This window comes from Drosophila subpulchrella, unplaced genomic scaffold (genome assembly GCF_014743375.2).
Source record: "Drosophila subpulchrella strain 33 F10 #4 breed RU33 unplaced genomic scaffold, RU_Dsub_v1.1 Primary Assembly Seq425, whole genome shotgun sequence".
NCBI classification, from domain to species: Eukaryota; Metazoa; Arthropoda; class Insecta; order Diptera; family Drosophilidae; genus Drosophila; species Drosophila subpulchrella.
This window is the reverse complement of record NW_023665641.1, coordinates 1,006,133-1,016,295: the sequence shown is the minus strand read 5'-3', so window position 1 is coordinate 1,016,295 and position 10,163 is coordinate 1,006,133.

Here is a 10,163-nt window from a genome sequence, read left to right as displayed (position 1 = left end):
ATGAAATATCCGAATATATTTTATCAAATAACTCGGAACTCTCTTTGGATAACATAAACATTTTAAATCCATTCTCTAAAATTAATAATACCAAAATATCTATAACCTTTATATTAATAATTATACCCGTTACTCGTAGAGTAAAAGGGTATACTAGATTCGTCGGAAAGTATGTAACAGGCAGAAGGAAGCGTTTCCGACCCCATAAAGTATATATATTCTTGATCAGGATCACTAGCCGAGTCGATCTAGCCATGTCCGTCTGTCCGTCTGTCCGTCTGTCCGTCTGTCTGTCCGGATGAACGCTGAGATCTTGGAAGCTATGAGAGCTAGGCTATTGAGATTTGGCGTGCAGATTCCTGAGCTTCTTACGCAGCGCAAGTTTGTTTCAGTAGAGTGCCACGCCCACTTTTACGCCCACAAACCGCCCAAAACTGTGGCTCCTACAGTTTTGATGCTAGAATAAAAATTTTAACTGAAATGTATTGTTCTCATCAATACCTATCGATTGATTCAAAAAAAAGTTTGCCACGCCCACTTTATCGCCCACAAACCGCCCCCAAACTTCAAAAAATCGTAAATATGAACGTGGATATCTCGGAAACTATCAAAGATATAGAATCAGGATTTCAGATTTAGATTCCGTAGCTTTGTACGCAGCGCAATTTTGATACGCGAATATGCCACGCCCACTCTAACGCCCACAAACCGCCCAAGCCTGTGGCGCCCACAATTTTCATGCTAGATACAAAATTTTAACTGAACTGTATCGGTCTCGTCAATACCTATCGATTGACCAAAAAAAGCCCATAACGCTTAAATCTGTCTACCGCCGGTAGGTGGCGCATTTCAGTCTTGCTTTGCTGCTTGCTTATTTCCATTTCCCTTTGGTCCCTTTAGCTGAGTAACGGGTATCTGATAGTCGAAGCACTCGACTATAGCGTTCTTTCTTGTTTTAACTGTTATACCTTTAATTAAATACAAAAATATATTTGTACCAAAAAAACAACGGCCAGAACTAAAACAAGGAAGAACGCTATAGTCGAGTACCTCGACTATCAGATACCCGTTACTCAGCTAAAGGGACCAAAGGAAAATGGAGATATGCAAGCAGCAAATGCGCCACCTACCGGCGGTAGACAGATTTAAGCGTTGTGGGCGTTAGAGTGGGCGTGGCAAAGTTTTTTTTAAATCAATCGATAGGTATTGACGAGACCAATACATTTCAGTTAAAATTTTTTATCTAGCACGAAAATTGTGGGCGCCACAGGCTTGGGCGGTTTGTGGGCGTTAGAGTGGGCGTGGCATATTCGCGTAACAAACTTGCGCTGCGCTCAAGCCTACGGAATCTAAATCTGAAATCCCGTTTCTCTATCTTTGATATTTTCCGAGATATCCGCGTTCATATTTACGATTTTTTGAAGTTTGGGGGCGGTTTGTGGGCGTTCAAGTGGGCGTGGCAAACTTTTTTTAAGTCAATCGGTAGGTATTGATGAGAACAATACATTTCAGCTAAAAATTTTTTTTTTGCATCAAAACTGTAGGAGCCACAGTTTTCGGCGGTTTGTGGGCGTTAGAGTGGGCGTGGCACTCTTTTGAAACAAACTTGCGCTGCGCAGGAATCTCAGGAATCTGCATGCCTAATCCTAGTATTGTAGCTCTTATAGTTTCCGAGATCTCAGCGTTCATACGGACAGACGGACAGACGGACAGACGGACAGACGGACAGACGGACAGACGGACATGGCTAGATCGACTCGGCTAGTGATCCTGATCAAGAATATATATACTTTATGGGGTCGGAAACGCTTCCTTCTGCCTGTTACATACTTTTCGACGAATCTAGTATACCCTTTTACTCTACGAGTAACGGGTATAACAAGAGAATACGCTATAGTCAATCGCTTCGACTATTAGATACCCGTTACTTAGCTGAAGAGAGTGCAAGAGGGATGGAGATATGCTTAAAGAAGCTCTCCTTTTTTCACTAACACAACTAAACAATAGCGCCACCTATCTTCTTCTTCTATAGCGCCACTTGGTCTACAGCGCCAAGTAGCCTTTTTTTTAATTTTTACAACATATCATTAGTGTATGTGTATGTATGTATTTCTTCAACATGTTACATACTTTCCGACGAATCTAGTGCTGTGTTTATGCTATGCCTTTTTTCATGAAATCAATTCATGAAATTAGCAAATTCGTGTGTGCATAAACACCGTTTCATGAATTCGATAACACACGAAAGTTGACTATGAATTCAGTCCCAATTTACGAAATGCTGAGGCACATCCTACTTCACAGCCTACTACTCTATAGAGCTCTATTTCAAATTCAAAAAATTTTACAGCTTTACTAATATAATTTCATGAATTTGTCTGTGTTGTATAAACAGGGGCTATTCTAATTTCATGTGTTTGAGAAAGCATGAAATTCATAGCATAAACATAGTATAGTAGACTCTTTTACTCTACGAGTAACGGGTATAAAAAGCTGTTCACGAATAAGAAATAGATCGGTTAAAAGAAATTCATAATAAATCGGAACGATCCAATTTAGAAGGTGGAGAGTTATCCAACCCGTGAAACTGTTCCACTTATGGAATTAATACCCCATTTTTGAAATTCGATCTCAGCAATATTGAATTTGCCCTCAGCGATATTGGCTTTGCCTTTGTTTAAGATTCTTATTTTGCCTTTGCCATTAAATTCGGTTATCTAATAGTCGATGCCATCGACTAAAGAGTTCCCTCTTTTTTTAAGTCCTTGTGAAAAAATTTGCTAAGAAAATAATGTTTAACAACAATTTTTGAGAACATTATGTAAATTCTACCTGTTCACAACATGAGTAGCGCTTTAAATTAAATATCAGCTTGTGGCGCTCAGCGTTCTATATTTCAGTATTTTTGATCTCAAAAGTGAGCCAAATTCGACTCATACTAAAAATCTTAAAATAGCCATCGAAGTCTTCTTGGTTTGCGAACGGGCTTTTAAGAATGGTCGATCTTGATTTCGGTATGAATCGTTCTCGGTTTCAACCTCGAATCGATCTCGATTTCGAAAAAAACCGTTCTCGGTTTCAACATCGCATCGATCTCAATATCGAGAAGAACCGTTCTTGCTTTCAACATCGCATAGATCTCGCTCCCAGACTCCATTCTCAATAAAAATGGTAAATTATTTCCAGTTTTATTTATTTTAGCCATACCGCTTTAATGTCATTATTAACTCTATATACATGGAGGGGGGCGTTACAAAGTCGGACAAACTATAAATATAGTTTCTTGATGGATTTTTTACAACCTATAAATTATAATTGTATTCTACAACTATTTTTTTTTACAATTAACATAAACTTTACTTAAATTTGTTTTGGGAATAAAAATTGCTTAATTTTAAATAACAAAATTATTCTTTTTTAAACCTCATTCCACGCCGTCAACCCTAAAAAGCACACGGAGCCCAATCAGTGGAATGGCGTCTCTAATTTCATCATTTTTTATATACTTAAGGCACTCGTAAGAAACCCCGGCACCTAAAACAAGAAATGATTTTTATACCCTTGCAGAGGGTATAATGATTTCAGTCAGAAGTTTGCAACGCAGTGAAGGACACGTTTCCGACCCCATAAAGTAAATATATTCTTGATCAGCATCACTAGGCGAGTCGACTAGCCATGGACGTCTGTCCGTCCGTTTCTACGCAAACTAGTCTCTCAGTTTTAAAGCTATCGGGCTGAAACTTTCCCAAAAGTCTTATATCTTTTGCTGGTACCAGCCGGATCGGACCCAGCCGGATCGGACAACTATATCTTATAGCTCCCATAGGAATACTCGGGAAAAAAAATTTTAAAGAATTATATCTTTGGTATTTTTTAGCATATAACCTCATGAGCATGGAAATAACATTTTTTAATTAGTTTTGAATTTTGAACTAAATTTTATCGAAATCGGACGACTATATCATATAGCTGCCATAGGAACCATCGGAAAATTGGTGGAAAAATAATATGAAACAAATTATAGCTTCGGTGTTTTTCAACATATAACCTCCAACGCTGGGAGGTTATATGTTAAAAAACACCGAAGCTATAATTTGTTTCATATTATTTTCCCACCAATTTTCCGATCGTACCTATGGCAGCTATATGATATAGTCGTCCGATTTTGATAAAATTAAATTCGGAATTCAAAACTAATTAAAATATATATATATATATATGCTGAAAACACCGAAGCTATAATTTGTTTCATATTATTTTTCCACCAATTTTCCGATCGTTCCTATGGTAGCTATATGATATAGTCGTCCGATTTCGAAAAAAATTAATTGAAAATTCAAAACTAATTAAGAAATGTTATTTCCAAGCTTAGGAGGTTATATGCTAAAAGACACCAAAGATATAATATTTTTAAATTTTTTTTTCCGATTATTCCTATGGGAGCTATAAGATATAGTTGTCCGATACGGCTGGTTCCGACTTATATACTACCTGCAAAAGATATAAAGATATAAGACTTTTGGGAAAGTTTCAGCACGATAGTTTTAAAACTGAGAGACTAGTTTGCGTAGAAACGGACAGACAGACGGACAGAAGGACATGGCTAGATCGACTCGTCTAGTCATGCTGATCAAGAATATATATACTTTATGGGGTCGGAAACGTCTCCTTCACTGCGTTGCAAACTTCTGACTGAAATCAATATACCCTCTGCAAGGGTATACAAATGTTATTTCCAAGCTTAGGAGGTTTTATGTTAAAAAACACCGAAGCTATAATTGGTTTCATATTATTTTCCCACCAATTTTCCGATCGTTCCTATGGCAGCTTTATGACATAGTCGTCCGATTTTGATAAAATTAAATTCAAAATTAAAAACTAATTACAAAATGTTATTTCCAAGCGTAGGAAGTTATATGTTAAAAAACACCGAAGCTATAATTTGTTTCATATTATTTTCCCACCAATTTTCCGATCGTCCCTATGGCAGCTATGTATATGATATAGTCGTCCGATTATGATAAAATTAAATTCAAAATTCAGAACTAATTTAAAATTTTATTTCCAATTTTACGATCGTTCCTTTGGCAGCTATATGATATAGTCGTCCGATATTAATAAAATTAAATTCGAAATTCAGAATGAATTAAAAAATGTTATTTCCAAGCGTAGGAGGTTATATGTTAAAAAACACCGAAGTTATAATCTGTTTCATATTATTTTCCCACCGATTTTACGATCGTTCCTATGGCAGCTACATGATATAGTCGTCCGATTTTGATAAAATTTAATTCGAAACTCAGAACTAATTAAAAAATGTTATTTCCAAGCGAAGGAGGTTACATGTTAAGGAACACCGAAGCTATAATTTGTTTCGAATTACTTTCCCACCAATTTTACGATCGTTCCTATGGCAGCTATATGATATAGTCGTCCGATTTTGATAAAATTAAATTCAAAATTCAGAACTAATTAAAAAATGTTATTTCCAAGCGTAGGAGGTTATATGTTAAGGAACACCGAAGCTATAATTTGTTTCATATTATTTTACCACCAATTTTACGATCGTTCCTATGGCAGCTATATGATATAGTCTTCCGATTTTGATAAAATTTAATTCGAAACTCAAAACTAATTTAAAAATGTTATTTCCAAGGAAAGGGGGTAATAAGTCAAAAAACACCAAAGATATAATTTTTTAACATTTTTTTTCTGACTATTCCTATGGGAGCTATAAGATATAGTTGTCCGATCCGGCTGGTTCCGACTTACATATATACTATCTGCAAAAGATATAGGACTTTTGGGAAAGTTTCAGCCCGATAGCTTTAAAACTGAGAGACTAGTTTGCGTAGAAACGGACGGACAGACGGACAGACGGACATGGCTAGATCAACTCGTCTAGTGATGCTGATCAAGAATATATATACTTTATGGGGTCGGAAACGTCTCCTTCACTGCGTTGCAAACTTCTGACTGAAATCATTATACCCTCTGCAAGGGTATAAAAATGTCATTTCCAAGCTTAAGAGGTTTTATGTTAAAAAAAAACACCGAAGCTATAATTTGTTTCTTATTATTTTCCCACCAATTTTCCGATCGTCCCTATGGCAGCTATATGATATAGTCGTCCGATTTTGATAAAATTAAATTCGAAATACAGAATGAATTAAAGAATGTTATTTCCAAGCATAGAAGGTTATATGTTGAAAAACACCGAAGCTATAATTTGTTTTAGATTTTGATAAAATTTAATTCGAAATTCAGAACTAATTAAAAAATGCTATTTCCAAGCGTGAGAGGTTATATGCTGAAAAACACCGAAGCTATAATTTGTTTCATATTATTCTTCCACCAATTTTCCGATCGTTCCTATGGTAGCTATATGATATAGTCGTCCGATTTCGAAAAAAATTAATTGAAAATTCAAAACTAATTAAAAAATGTTATTTCCAAGCTTAGGAGGTTATATGCTAAAAGACACCAAAGATATAATATTTTTAAATTTTTTTTTCCGAATTTTTCTATGGGAGCTATAAGATATAGTTGTCCGATACGGCTGGTTCCGAATTATATACTACCTGCAAAATATATAAAGATATAAGACTTTTGGGAAAGTTTCAGCCCGATAGTTTTAAAACTGAGAGACTAGTTTGCGTAGAAACGGACGGACAGACGGTCATGGCTAGATCGACTCGTCTAGTCATGCTGATCAAGAATATATACACTTTATAGGGTCGGAAACGTCTCCTTCACTGCGTTGCAAACTGAAATCAAAATAGCATCTGCAAGGGTATAATAATAAATGCAAGGGTGTAATAATTATTTCATTATTTCTGTGACCGTTTCTTTGACAGCTATATGTTAGAGTCGTCCGATTTGTATTAAATATAATTCGAAAATCTTAAAAATACACAAAATGTTATTCCAATGGTATAAGATAATATATCAAAAAACACCGAAGCTATAATTCGTTTCATATTATATTCCCACCAATTTTCCGATCATTCCTATGGCAGCTATATGATATAGTCGTCCGATTTTGATAAAATTAAATTCGAAATTCAGAACTAATTAAAAAATGTTATTTCCAAGCGTAGAAGGTTATATGTTGAAAAACACCGAAGCTATAATTTGTCTTAGATTATTTTCCCACCAATTTTACGCTCGTTCTTATGGCAGCTAAATGATATAGTTGTCCGATTTTGATAAAATTAAATTTGAAATTTAGAATTAATTAAAAAATGTTATTTCCAAGCGTAGGAGGTTATATGTTAAAAAACACCGAGGCTATAATTTGTTTCAAATTATTTTCCCACCGATTTTACGATCGTTCCTGTTGGGATTCTACGTTTAAATAAGTTCAATCGATGTTATTTTGTTTAAATTATATTATTCTTTATTTAGCACAGCACAACCAACCACAGACTTAGAGATCACGGAAGTAAGAGAAGGATTATCCGCGTGGCTTACACTTTAGTGTTACCAGATATCAATAATGTTATAATGCTGCTTTTGGTATATTCTAAATTATAATGGGGATATTCTAGTGCATATTCAATACGCCCCCTCAAAAATTGCATTATAAATGAAATCAAAATTAAAAATTAAAATTACATGTTTTCAACTTAATCTATGTGGCTTGTGCTTGCTTATCTTCTTTTCTTTTCTATTGGGAACATACAATACAGTGATCCAGCATTTGCTGCTAGGATTGGGAAAACCCAAAAAAAACCCAATCAGATCACTCTTAAGAACTAAATAGCTATAGTTATAGAACAAATTTAACAAAATGAAACAAATTATTCGTGTAGTTTGGCTTCTCCATCCAGTCCCATTTTTCCACGTAAATCCATAAAGCGTGGAGCAGGCAAAGGCTTCGTTAGAATGTCAGCAAGTTGGTTCTCTGTGGAAATATACTCGATACAAATAACATTATTCTCTATTTGCTCTCTTGTAAAATGATATTTGATATCAATATGTTTAGATCTTTTATGGCATGAGGGATTATTAGCTATACTAATACATCCCTGATTATCTTCATATAACTTTATAGGTCTTTCAATTGGATATGAACACTTTCTAATAGGGATTTCAACCACAAGGCTTCTCTTACAGCTTCGAACAAGGCCATGTATTCGGCCTCGGTCGATGAAGCAGCCACTGAATTTTGCCTTTTTGTATTCCAGCGTATAAGATTTTGGTTAAACATTTTGAATAGAAACCCCGTTGTACTCTTCCTGTCAATTTCATTTCCTCCCCAGTCAGAGTCTGCGTATCCGACAAATACATTTTCAAAACTCAAATTTTTCTTACATTCTAATTTCATGTCTATATTCCCTTTTAGATATCTAAGAATCCTTTTCAAACATATCCATAGCTCTGCATTATTTTTGTTCATATATCGACTTAAAATATTAACAGCAGTGGCCAAGTCTGGACGTGTACATAACATTACATACATAAGACAACCAACTAAGTTACGACAAGGCGCATCATACCATTCATCTGAACTTTATAATTCATAATTAAGCTTGGTGGCTAGGGGAGTACTGACTGATTTGCAATCACTCATTTTGAACTTATTCAAAATCTTTTTAACGTAAGCAGATTGGCTTAAAAGTATTTTTCCATCACCAATTTCTATTCTTATTCCAATAAAATATCGAATTTCTTCCAAATCAGTCATTCTGAACTTGTTCATTAAATATGATTTGAAACATTTCATCTTTTCTATGTCTGCTGTGGCAATAACCAAATCATCTACATAAAGAAGTAAATATATATTACTTTTTACATCACCCTTATCTAGAACATAAATACATCGGTCAACTGGAGAATTTACAAATCCACACTCTTTTAGTGCATGCTCAAATACCTCAAACCAGCATCTTGCTGCTTGTTTGAGACCGTAAATTGCTTTATTCAATTTACATACACTATTAGCACTGCAAGACACACCTTGAGGCACTCTCATATATATTTCTTCTTTTAATTTGCCATTAAGAAATGCACTTTTTACATCCATGTGGTGTACTTTTAAATCATATTGGATTGAAATGGATAATAAGAAACGAAAACTTGCTATTCTAGCCACAGGAGCAAATGTTTCTTCATAATCAATGAGATATTTCTGCGTGAACCCACGCACCACTAACCTAGCTTTGTATCTTTTTGGATTTCCAAATTCGTCAGATTTTAAGGTAAAAACCCACTTGCTGACAACAATATTTATATTCTCAGGCTTCCTAACTATCGACCAGGTATTGTTAAACTGATGGGCATCCAGTTCACTTTTAATAGCAGCCTCCCATAAAGATTTGTCACTCCTACTTTGTATTTCTTCGAACGAACTTGGAATATCACTGAAGATTGTATGAGCGTTTAAAATATAATTATTGTAATCGATTTCTTCTTCCTTGTATGATATTTGTGGCCTGTTCCTTATCCTATCACTTCTTCTTGAAGTACATTCATTACTTTCAATAGGCTGTTTTAAGTCAAATCTCTTCTCCATACTGTCATTCTGGATATTAATATTATTATATTCCTTACTCTCATTCAGGTTACGAACTGTGTCACTATCCTTACTCTCATTCAGGATACAATCTTTATCACTTTCCTTACTCTCATTCAGGTTACGAACTGCGTCACTATCCTTACTCTCATTCAGGATACAATCTTTATCACTTTCCTTACTCTCATTCGGGATATTTATTACATCACTTTCCTTACTCTCATTCATGAATTTTGTATTAATAACCTCCTTACTCTCATTCAGGATATTTAATATGTCACTTTCCTTACTCTCATTCAGGAAGTTTGTATTATTAATCTCCTTACTCTCATTCAGGAACTCCATTTTATTCATAGCTCTAGAATTAATCATATTTGTTTCATCTACGATTACGTCTCTTGCAACAATAAACTTTTTATTATTTATTTCCCATAGTTTTAAACCATTTGCCATAGCCAACTAAAATTGTTTTGAATGATTTTTCATCGAATTTTCTTTTTCTGTTTTTATTATGGACATACACTGTTGAACCAAATATTTTCAAATATTTTAGATCAGGCTTTCTATTGTGCCAAGCCTCATATGGAGTTTTTGAACTATCATCAAGCGCCCTAGTCGGAATCCTGTTAACTAAATAAGTTGCTGT